This window comes from Salvelinus sp. IW2-2015, linkage group LG20 (assembly GCF_002910315.2).
Source record: "Salvelinus sp. IW2-2015 linkage group LG20, ASM291031v2, whole genome shotgun sequence".
Lineage (NCBI taxonomy): Eukaryota > Metazoa > Chordata > Actinopteri > Salmoniformes > Salmonidae > Salvelinus > Salvelinus sp. IW2-2015.
This window is the reverse complement of record NC_036860.1, coordinates 16,632,870-16,644,603: the sequence shown is the minus strand read 5'-3', so window position 1 is coordinate 16,644,603 and position 11,734 is coordinate 16,632,870.

Sequence of the window (11,734 nt, the reverse complement as noted above, 5' to 3'; positions counted from 1 at the left end):
TCGCAACAAAGCATCCTTCACTTATGCTGCCAAACATACCGTAGTAAAACTGACCATCCTACCGATCCTCGACTTCGGCGATGTAATTTACAAAATAGCCTCCAACACTCTACTCAACAAATTGGATGCAGTCTATCACAGTGCCATCTGTTTTGTCACCAAGGCCCCATATACTACTCACCGCTGCGACCTGTACGCTCTCGTTGGCTGGCCCTCGCTTCATACTCGTCGCCAAACCCACTGGCTCCAGGTCATCTACAAGTCTCTGCTAGGTAAAGCCCCGCCTTCTCAGCTCACTGGTCACCATAGCAGCACCCACCGGTAGCACGCGCATCTCACTGGTCACCCCCTTAGCCAATTCTTCCTTTGGCCGCCTTTCCTTCCAGTTCTCTGCTGCCAATGACTGGAACGAACAGCAAAAATCACTGAAGCTGGAGACTCATATCTCCCTCACTAGCTTTAAGCACCAGCTGTCAGAGCAGATCACTGCACCTGTACATAGCCCATCTGTAAATAGCCCATCCAACTACCTCATCCCCATACTGTATCTTGCTCCTTTGCACCCCAGTATATCTACTTGCACATTCATCTTCTGCACATCTACCATTCCAGTGTTTAATTGCTATATTGTAATTACTTCGCCACCATGGCCCATTTATTGCCTTGCCTCCCTAATCCTACCTCATTTGCACATACTGTATATAGACTTTTTCTACTGTATGTTTGTTTATTCCATGTGTAACTGTTGTATGTGTCGAACTGCTTTGCTTTATCTTGGCCAGGTCGCAGTTGCAAATGAGAACTTGTTCTCAACTAGCCTACCTGGTTAAATAAAGGTTAAATAAAAAAATTAATATCAGCTATAGAACACATTTGTCATAAGGACTGTTCATGCTGTTGTCATATGCTCTATCAACTGCTATTACAGTCTGCATGACAACTTATGTCATATGCTTCATAAGTGTCTGCATACCAGATGTTATAACGGTGTTTTATCATTTATTAAACTCTGTCACTTAACATTGAATGGAATGATGCGCTACATAACCATGTCATATGCCGTTATAGAGTGTGTACAGACACATAGAGTGTGTACAGGCACCTTAAGTAAAAGTGACATTAATTTGTTATAAAACAGTTATGAATGTGCTTAATACCACAGGATGAGTTGAGTATCACAAAACCATTCAGGATCTCCAAGAAACATGGGCAAATGAGAGGGGGTGTATCATCTTTGTGACTCCAACTTTCTCACTCCTCATTATTCATTCATGACAATTTTTTTCTGATCATGACAGCATCCAAATTGATTAAGATTTTTCAACCCCCAAAATATTCTCACTTACTGTAAGAAAAAGGGATTAAAAAAATGACACGACATTCACCATTCAGTTACTATTGGGCAGATATGACCCAAATCAAACTGCAAATACATCAAGTTCATAGCCACAAGCTTGATGTGGTCATTAGATGTGGGGGACAAGATGCGTAAAGTGCTTTTGTCTAAATGGTCAAATAGACAATATTGTCAAATAAAAAGGTGACATTTTGTACTGTCGCCTCATATAAATCATTTGATTTCAAATCCAAAGTGGAGTACAGAGCCAAAATAAAAAATGTTTTGGGCTTTCCCCCGACACGCCTAGTATTTAGGTCCTGGATGTGTTGGGGTTCGTTCCTTGTCAATCAATCCCTCCATAGCCTCATAGAGGATCTGTAAGTGTATATATTAGGTATTGAGCAACAAAAAGAGAACTTTTAGATTACCGTGTAGTTTTCCAATAAAATTGTCTGACGGTGAAGTGGACAGAAAGAAATTGTCACTACAATACATTTAATAGAAAGTTACCAGATAGATAAAATCTTGCTACCATGGAAAAGAAAATACCTGTATTTGTGGGAGAAAAAAAATATCACCCTGATTAACTAGTTATATCACAGTTTACCTATTTGCTTATGGCTTTGCCTACACCTAGTGACCTGCTTTTAAATTATATGAGCAAAAAAATATTCAATTTTATTTGGAATGGCAAGCCAGACAAAATTCAAAGGGCTCATTTATATAATGAATATGGAGGGCAGAAGTGATTAAATAGAAAACATTAGACCTCTCACTAAAGGCTTCAGTCATACTTAAATCCGAACTGGTTCTCTAGCAGATTAGTAAGAATGGCTCACCCCGTGTTCAAGCATGGACTTTTCCCCTTTGTTCAGATTACAACCTCACTTTCGGTTATTTGAAAATGAAATCTCCAAAATATCGCTATTTTGAAACAAGCCATAGAAAGTTGGTTGCAATTTCAGTTTAATCCAACAGAAAATACAGAACAAATATTATGGTTAAACTCAAATATACCCATATTATTTTTGGAAAAAAGTAGAAAAGAATCTGTATAATCTTTGTAAATGACATACATAGGACTGGTGGAGTTGTCACACATGCAGCTAACAAACATATGGAAATGTCTGCCCTATCCAAAATTACAACCAACTAGTTGCATCAGTACCGCACAAATAGAGGCAAGTGGAAGGGGGAGAAAGTAAGGAACTTCTGTCGGCCCAGACCAAGATTGGTTAAAGAAAATTGTGATGAATAAGAGTACACAAGTTTTGTTTAAGGACCAAAATAGTTGGAGATTTGTGATGTACTGATTCCATGGAACATGGTTTATGAACTGATACAGTTTTTCAATTTAAATTTACAAAATTCTTGCACCCAATAGAATCTTATATGAGGGATACAACCATCCCAGCTCTGTAGATTTTTCTGCAAAGAGACAATCATTAGATCCTTTGTTTTGGTACTGTCCATATGTAGCTTGATTTTGGTCGCAGGTTCAGGAATGGCTGAAGAATTGCAACATAGTAGTCAGGTAGTGAGGTCAGGCACTGATGTTGGGCGATTAGGCCTAGCTCGTCAGCAGTCCAATTCATCCCAAAGGTGTTCGATGGGGTTGAGGTCAGGGCTCTGTGCAGGCCAGTAAAGTTCTTCCACACCAATCTCAAACCATTTCTGTATGGACCTCACTTTGTGCACGGGGCATTGTCATTCTGAAACAGGGAAGGGCCTTCCCATTTACATTTACATTTAAGTCATTTAGCAGACGCTCTTATCCAGAGCGACTTACAAATTGGTGCATTCACCTTATGATATCCAGTGGAACAACCACTTTACAATAGTGCATCTAACTCTTTMYYGGGGGGGGGGGGGGMMMAGAAGGATTACTTTATCCTATCCTAGGTATTCCTTAAAGAGGTGGGGTTTCAGGTTTCTTCCCCAAACAGTTGCCACAAAGTTGGAAGCACAGAATCATCTTTCCTTCCTCGAACAACTCGGTCTTAGTTTTGCGACAAAACCGCCACTTACACGACCACCGCTTACAGCTGCCGCTGAAACCAGGGGAGACTGAAGAACTAACACTAATTGCTAATTGCCTAGCAGAGGTGGAGAGCACACCTACCTGTACTAATTGCTGATTGCCTAGCAGAAGTGAAATCATTCGCCCCCAATACAGCCATTGATTACCAAAACAAGTCACAAATTGCCCAGCCCCTACATACTGGTTATTACTTAAAATGTATCAATTGAAAGTGTGGTTTCAAAGCTCCAATCCACATGTGTTGGTCATTACTGAGACATGGTTAGGAAAGAGTGTTTTGAACACTGATGTTAACCTTTCTGGTTATAACCTTATTCGGCAAGACAAATCTTCCAAAGATTGTGGAGTGACAATCTTTGCCAAGGAACACCTTCAGTGCAGGGTTGTCTCCACCAAGTCTGTCCCCCAAAAATGTGATTTGCTGGTTTTATGCATTAAACTTTCAAATAACTCTTTGTTGACTGTTGCTGGGTGTTATCGGCCACCATCAGCACCGGCCTCTACCCTAAATGCCCTAAGCTCTCTCCTGGCACCTTACACTAAGTCTGAATTTGTCCTGCTAGGTGACCTAAACTGGGACATGCTTAATCCACCTGACCACCTAAAGCAATAGGACTCTCTAAATCTTTCTCAGATTATTACCAATCCCACAAGGTATGAAACCCAGAAAAGGCGACTCTCCTTGATGTTATCCTTACAATTAATCCTGATAGGTATCAGTCTGGTGTTTTCTGTAATGGCCTTAGTAATCACTGTTTTTCAGCCTGTGAGATATCCGGGATTGTAACATACTCTGTTTCCCGGAGACATGGCTAGCCGGGGACATGCCGTGGGAGTCCGTACAGCCAACGGATTTTCAGTGCATCGCCTCGACAGGAACAAACATCTCTCTGGTAAGAATAAGGGCGTCCTGATTAACGGCTTATGGTGTAATTGTAACAACATACAGTCCTTTTCTTCACCTGACATAGAATTCCTCACAATCAAATGCCGACCGTATAATCTCCGATGAGAACTCTCCTCGGTTATTGTCACAGCCGCGTATATCCTCCCGCAAGCGGATACCAAGACGGCCATCAAGGAACTTGACTGGACATTATGCAAACTGGAAACCATATATCCTGAGGCTGCATTTTTTGTAGCTGGGGATTTTAACTAAGCTAATCTGAGAATTCTATCAGCATATCGATTGCAGTACACGAGCAAGTAACATACTCGACCACTGCTACTCTAACTTCCGTGATGCATACATGGCCCTCCCCCGCCCTCCTTTTGGCAAATCTGACCATGACTCCATCTTGTTGCTCCCCTTCTATAGGCAGAAACTAAAACAGGAAGCGCTCGTGCTTAGGCCTATCCAACTCTGGTCTGACCAATCAGATTCCACACTTCAAGATTGCTTCGATCACGTGGACTGGGATATGTTCCGGGTAGCCTCAGACAATAACATTGACGTATATGCTGACTCGGTGAGCGAGTTTATAAGGAAGTGTATAGGAGATGTTGTTCCAATCGTGACTATTAAAACCTTCCCTAACAGACACCATGGATTGATGGCAGCATTCGCGCATAACTGAAAGCACGTACCACCGCATTTAATCATGGCAAGGCGACTGGAAACATGACCGAATACAAACAGTGTAGTTATTCCCTACGTAAGGCAATCAAACAAGCAAAGCGTCAGTATAGAGACAAAGTGGAGTCGCAATTCAATGGCTCAAACATGAAACGTATGTGGCAGGGTCTACAGACAATCACGGATTACAAAAATAAAACCAGCCCCGTCGCGGACATTGATGTCTTGCTCGCAGACAAATTAAAAACGTATTTGCGCGCTTTGAGGTCAATACAGTGCCACTGACACGGCCCGCTATCAAGGGCTCTCCTTTTCCGTGGCCAACGTGAGTAAAACACTTAAATCTGTTAAACCTCACAATGCTGCCAGCCCAGACGACATCCCTAGCCGTGTCCTCAGAGCATGCACAGACCAGCTGGCTGGTGTGTTTATGGACATATTCAATCAATCCCTATCCCAGTCTACTGTCCCCACATGCTTCAAGATGGCCACCATTGTTCCTGTTCCCAAGAAAGCTAAGGTAACTGAACTAAATGACTATTGTCATCATGAAGTGCTTTGAGAAACTAGTCAAGGATCATATTTTATTTTTATTTATTTCATCTTTATTTAACCAGGTAGGCTAGTTGAGAACAAGTTCTCATTTGCAACTGCGACCTGGCCAAGATAAAGCATAGCAATTCGAGACATACAACAACACAGAGTTACACATGGAATAAACAAAACATACAGTCAATAATACAGTAGAAAAATATGTCTATATACAATGTGAGCAAATGAGGTGAGATAAGGGAGGTAAAGGCAAAAAAAGGCCATGGTGGCGAGGTAAATACAATATAGCAAGTAAAACACTGGAATGGTAGATTTGCAGTGGAAGAATGTGCAAAGTAGTAATATAAATAATGGGGTGCAAAGGAGCAAAAATAAATAAATAAATAAATACAGTAGGGGAGTCTGCCAATAAGAATGTGGTGATTAACAGAGTCGAAAGCCTTGGCTAGGTCGATGAATTTGGTCTCTTATCGATGGCGGTTATAATGTCGTTTAGGACCTTGAGCGTGGCTGAGGTGCACCCACGACCAGCTCTGAAACCAGATTGCATAGCGGAGAAGGTACGGTGGGATTCGAAATGGTCGGTAATCTGTTTGTTAACTTGGCTTTCGAAGACCTTAGAAAGACAGGGTAGGATAGATATAGGTCTGTAGCAGTTTGGGTCTAGAGTGTCACCCCCTTTGAAGAGGGGGATGACCGCGGCACCTTTCTTGTTCTGAGAAATGAAGACTATTCCATGCGAGAAACTGCCAAGTAACTGAAGATTTCGTACAACGCTGTGTACTACTCCCTTCACAGAACAGCGCAAACTGTCTCTAACCAGAATAGAAAGAGGAGTGGGAGGCCCCAGTGCACAACTGAGCAAGAGGACACGTACATTAGAGTGTTTAGTTTGAGAAACAGACGCTTCGCAAATCCTCAACTGGCAGCTTCAATAAATAGTACCCGCAAAACACCAGTCTCAACGTCAACAGTGAAGAGGCGACTCTGGGATGCTGGCCTTCTAGGCAGAGTTTCAAAGAAAAAGCCATATCTCAGACTGGCCAAGAAAAATAAAATATTAAGATGGGCAAAACAACACAGATACTGGACAGAGGAACTCTGCCTAGAAGGCCAGAATCCTGGAGTCGCCTCTTCCCTAAGCTAAGGACCCTGGATCTAAACACCTCCCTCTGCAACTGGATCCTGGACTTCCTGACTGGCCGTCCCCAGGTGATAAGGGTAGGTAACAACACATCCGCCACGCTGATCCTCAACACAGAGGCCCCTCCTGTACTCCCTGTTCACTCATGACTGCACGGCCAGGCACGACTCCAACACCATCATTAAGTTTGCAGATGACACAACAGTGGTAGGCCTGATCACCGACAACGACGAGACAGCCTATAGGGAGGAGGTCAGAGACCTGGCCATGTGGTGCCAGAACAACAACCTCTCCTTCAACGTGCTCAAGACAAAGGAGATGATTGTGGACCACAGGAAAAAGAGGACAGAGCACGCCCCCATTCTCATCGACGGGGCTGCAGTGGAACAGGTTGAGAGCTTCAAGTTCCTTGGTGTCCACATCACCAACAAACTAACATGGTCCAAGCACACCAAGACAGTCGTGAAGAGGGCACGACAAAACCTATTCCCCCTCAGGAGATTGAAAAGATTTGGCATGGGTCCTCAGAAGGTTATACAGCTGCACCATCGAGAGCATCCTGAATGGTTGCATCACTGCCTGGTATTGCAACTGCTCGGCCTCCGACCGCAAGGCACTACAGAGGGTAGTACATCACTGGGGCCAACCTTCCTGCCATCCAGGACCTCTATACCAGGCGGTGTCAGAGGAAGGCCCAACAAATTGTGAAAGACTCCAGCCTCCCTAGTCATAGACTGTTTTCTCTGCTACCTAATGGCAAGCGGTACCGGAGCGCCATGTCTAGTTGCAAGAGGCTTCTAAACAGCTTCTACCCCCAAGCCATAAGACTCCTGAGCACCTAATCAAATGGCTATCCAGACTATTTGCATTGCCCCCCCTCTTTTACACCGCTGCTACTCTCTGTTGTTATCATCTAAGCATAGTCACTTTAATAACTCTACCCACATGTACATATTACCTCAACTAACCGGTGCCCCGCACATTGACTCTGCACCGGTACCCCCATGGATATGGTCTCCCTATTGTTATTTTACTGCTGCTCTTTATTTACTTGTTACTTTTAATTCTTATTCTTATCCGTATTTTTTTTTTAACTGTATTGTTGGTTAGGGGCTCGTAAGTAAGCATTTCACTGTAAGGTCTACACCTGTTGTATTCGGCGCATGTGACTAATAACATTTTATTTGATTCTTACAATGAATTCGGTGAGTAGAATGTTCAGACCAATAAGGGAACAGTACACATATCAATTCAGCCAATTGCAATGCTAGAAAAAACATAGTGGGCTGGACTCCCTTCACATAAGGTTGTAGTTGTATGCATGTTTGCTAGTGCTGGATATTCCGGGTCTTTTCATTTGTCTCCATTAACTTAAAAGAGACGGCTCATTTGGCTCCCAAACGGCCCTTCATTCAAAATGCTTAACAATCGACCTAGAACCATGATTTTTTTGAACCACCTAGAACCAATCTCCAATGTGAAGGCCAAAAAGTAGGCTACCATTATGTCAGATCGTGAAATGCACGTTCAAATAAATTTTTTACCTTGACAAATGATTAGATCCCCTAATAACGCACTGCAAAAATGAACGTGGACCAGAATGTACGCGCTCTCCCAACTAATTATTGTTTCTGCAATGAGGATTCACCCTCTTAGAGAATTAATTTACCTGCAGATAATCGTTGTTTTGAGCTCAAAAAGCAGTAGTAGCAGTATGCAAATCAGGGACCCTAATGAACGGCTCTGTCAGCGATTCGATATGATTCCCGACACGTTCACCAAAAATAACAGTTTGTTCGCGAAAAAGGGAATCGGACAGAAGGCTCATGCTGTCAAAATGTGCTTGAACCCGAAAGTGCGGCAAGTGATGTGTGTGATAATGTATGGAAAATAGTGAAATCAAAGAATGGAACAAAATGAGCACAATTTGTAGTAGAAGACAAGGACCGGTCCAATAATGCATTTCTTATTGGGTTGCGTTTTTTGGAAAAGGAGATTCATTTGGGAAATCCATTTGTAATATCGAGGACTGTGAAGAAACAGTGGGAAAGGTGGATTCAATCAAGGTGACTAGAAGCAGCCTTGTTTGGGTTAATTGTGTTGATGAAGAACAGAAGAAGCATGCACAGAACCTGTCAAAATTGTCCACGTCAGAAGTAACATGTATTGATCTTCTGAGCAGGGCGCCTGCCAAAGGAGTTATAGCTGGAGTCTCATTGGATATAGATGAGTACCTTAGTCAGAAAATCCCAGGAGCGGTCAAGGAGAAAAGCCTGGCGGTATTATTGTTGTTTGAGGAGAATCTACCTGAATATGTGAAGCTTGGATATGTGAGGTAAGCGGTGAGAGAATTTGTGTCCAAACCATTAGGTTTGTAAAGGATATGGTCACGTGTCAAATGTTTGCAGACGGGCAAAGTATGATATTGAATAATCTATGAATGGAAAATGTTGCAACTGTGGTGGGGATCATGTCGGGGTGAAGGAGGTCAAGGATCAAGGCTACGCAGCAGATCTCCTATGTGGAGGCGGTGAAGAGAGTCAAAAGGGCAGTAGGCAACAGTGTTGAAGCTATGGCAGTGGATGCATTGCAACCAGTTGCTAATCGGGTGATCTGGATACACTCATTGTGAAGAAGGTAGATTTTGTGGCATTTATAGCCACAGTGATTAATTGTGCAGCACAAGTGTCTAAGAAGTCAAAGAAGCTGGATATCATTATATCCGCAGCCGATACGTTTTTGGGGCTCCAAGACTTCACGGCAGAAGCACTACAAGGACTTTTGTCGCTAGGAAATGTCCCGCCCTCACATCTGGCTTCGGACCTGATTTAGAATTAGGTTTTTACAGAAAAGCAGGTTGATTTTGTTTAGTTAATTTATTTTTTGTTCGTTTTTATATTTTATTTGTACCCAAATGTTTTCCTTTTTTGTATCTTTATTATCCACCGCACAGTAGGTGGCAGAATGCACATTTAATTGTTGCCACGCCATTATACCATAGAAGAAGAAGATGACGACACTTTCCGAGGTGAGCAGGATGCTTATTAGATGGAGTTACTGTACATTGAGCAGTGGTGGAAAAGTACTAAAAGTAAAGACACCTTAATAGAAAATGACTCAAGTAAAAGTCACCCAGTAAAATACTACTTGAGTAAGTCTAAAAGTATTTGTTTTTTAAAAATACTTAAGTATAAAAAGTAAAAGTATAAATCATTTTCAAATTCCTTATATTAAGCAAACCAGATGGCACAATTTTTAAAACTTTTTTATTGATGGTTAGCCAGGGGCACACTCCAACACTCAGACATAATTTACAAACAAAAAATGTGTGTTTCGTGACACTGCCAGATCAGATGCAGTAGGGATGACCAGGGATGTTCTCTTGATAAGTGTGTGAATTGGACCATTTTCCGGTCAAAATGTAACTAGTACTTTTGGGTGTCAGGGAAAATGTATGAAGTAAAAAGTACATTATTTTCTTTCGGAATGTAGTGAAGTAAAAGTTGACAAAAATATAAATAAAGTACAGATACCCCCAAAAATACTTAAGTAGTACTTTACTACTTTACACAACTGACATTGGGATGCCACCGTACTGCATTCAAAGTCGGGGGAAGAGGAATATTGGGACAGGGAGGAATGGAGGGGAAAAAAGAGGCTGATGAAAATTAGGTTGAATTTAAATTTGAGGAAAACGGTGATAAAAAATGGAGAGATGGGGTGTCGAATAAGATTGGTATCAAGTGCAAACAGAGTGAGCCGAGCTTCATACCTTGTTTTGGAGGTGAAATGGAAGTGGGTGAGTTAAGTGAGTTGGAAGGTGTGGTGAAGAGCTCGGAACCCGAACCTGGCATCAATGGATATGATAAAGAAGAATTTGATAAAGAAGAGAAATTCGATCCTTGCCTTTTGGCGAGATGCATTTGTGGTTTCAGGGTGGGTGGGAAAGCAGTTGAATCAGTGAAGGTAACCTGTAGTGGACTTGTGATATTTGTTTTTGTGTTTCTTCTCACCAAAGGGAGCGGGCGCCACATGTTCGCAACTTGGGTCAAGATATGTTTCTTGCTTTGCTCTTAGACACATGGCACCATTGGAAGGAGTGATTTCTGGGGTAGCGTTAAGTATGGAGGTGGAGCAATTGAAGTTGCAGATTCCTGGTGTTTGTGATGCCAACCGTTTGGTGCAACACAAACCCGGTGGTGAGCGCGGTTAAACAGAGGAATCACTGTCAGTCGTTTTGAGTCGGAGTCTTTACCCGACAAGGGCATGTTAGGATATATCAGTTATCCTGTTAGAGCTTTTGGGATGAATCCACTACGCTGTTTCAGGTGCAACGTTTATGGTCATGTTGCAGCAGTTTGAAGAAGGGAGATTCCAAGATGTGCAGGAGGGCATGGGATAAAGGACTGTGTAGTTTTGGTGGATAAAGTTGTGTGTGTCAACTGTAGGGGTGCCCATGTTGCTAAGGATCGGAAGTGTCCGGTGCGAGAGAGGTAGGTTGAGGTGGCTGGAGTCAGAGTAGTACACAAGGTGTCGTATGCGGAGGCAGTGAACAAAGTAGAGGAGGATAGGTCAAAGGATCCTGAGAGGATCCCTGTGAGTAGTAGTTGGCCTATTAGAGTGATAGGCCAARGAGTAATATATGCTTCAGTAATGTTGGATTCTTAGTTCATAGCAATGGTTATCAACTGTACCGCAGAAATAGAATGTAAATCACAGAAAATACATTTAATAGTCCTGATTCCTGTGACTAATCCATTTTTGGCTATTTAACCTCTGAATATCAGCTAACCAACTTTATCAGGAGTTATTGCGAGCCTATTTGCAATGTGTTTACACAGTGGGAAATGCAGAAGTATTTAATTTTTTCGCTATGATCAGCTTGTCAAAAATTGACGGATACAAACTTCAAACCACTGATCATGACAATGGGGTGAAACTCCTGGACAACAGTTGTGATTGTCCACTCCATATTGTCCATTTTACTTTGACCTGTCCTGTTTTTAGGATATGTTGTTTGTTAACATGACAGCTCATTAATCAGGTTAGGCTATTTGATCAGAGAAACCTGCATGATGCAAA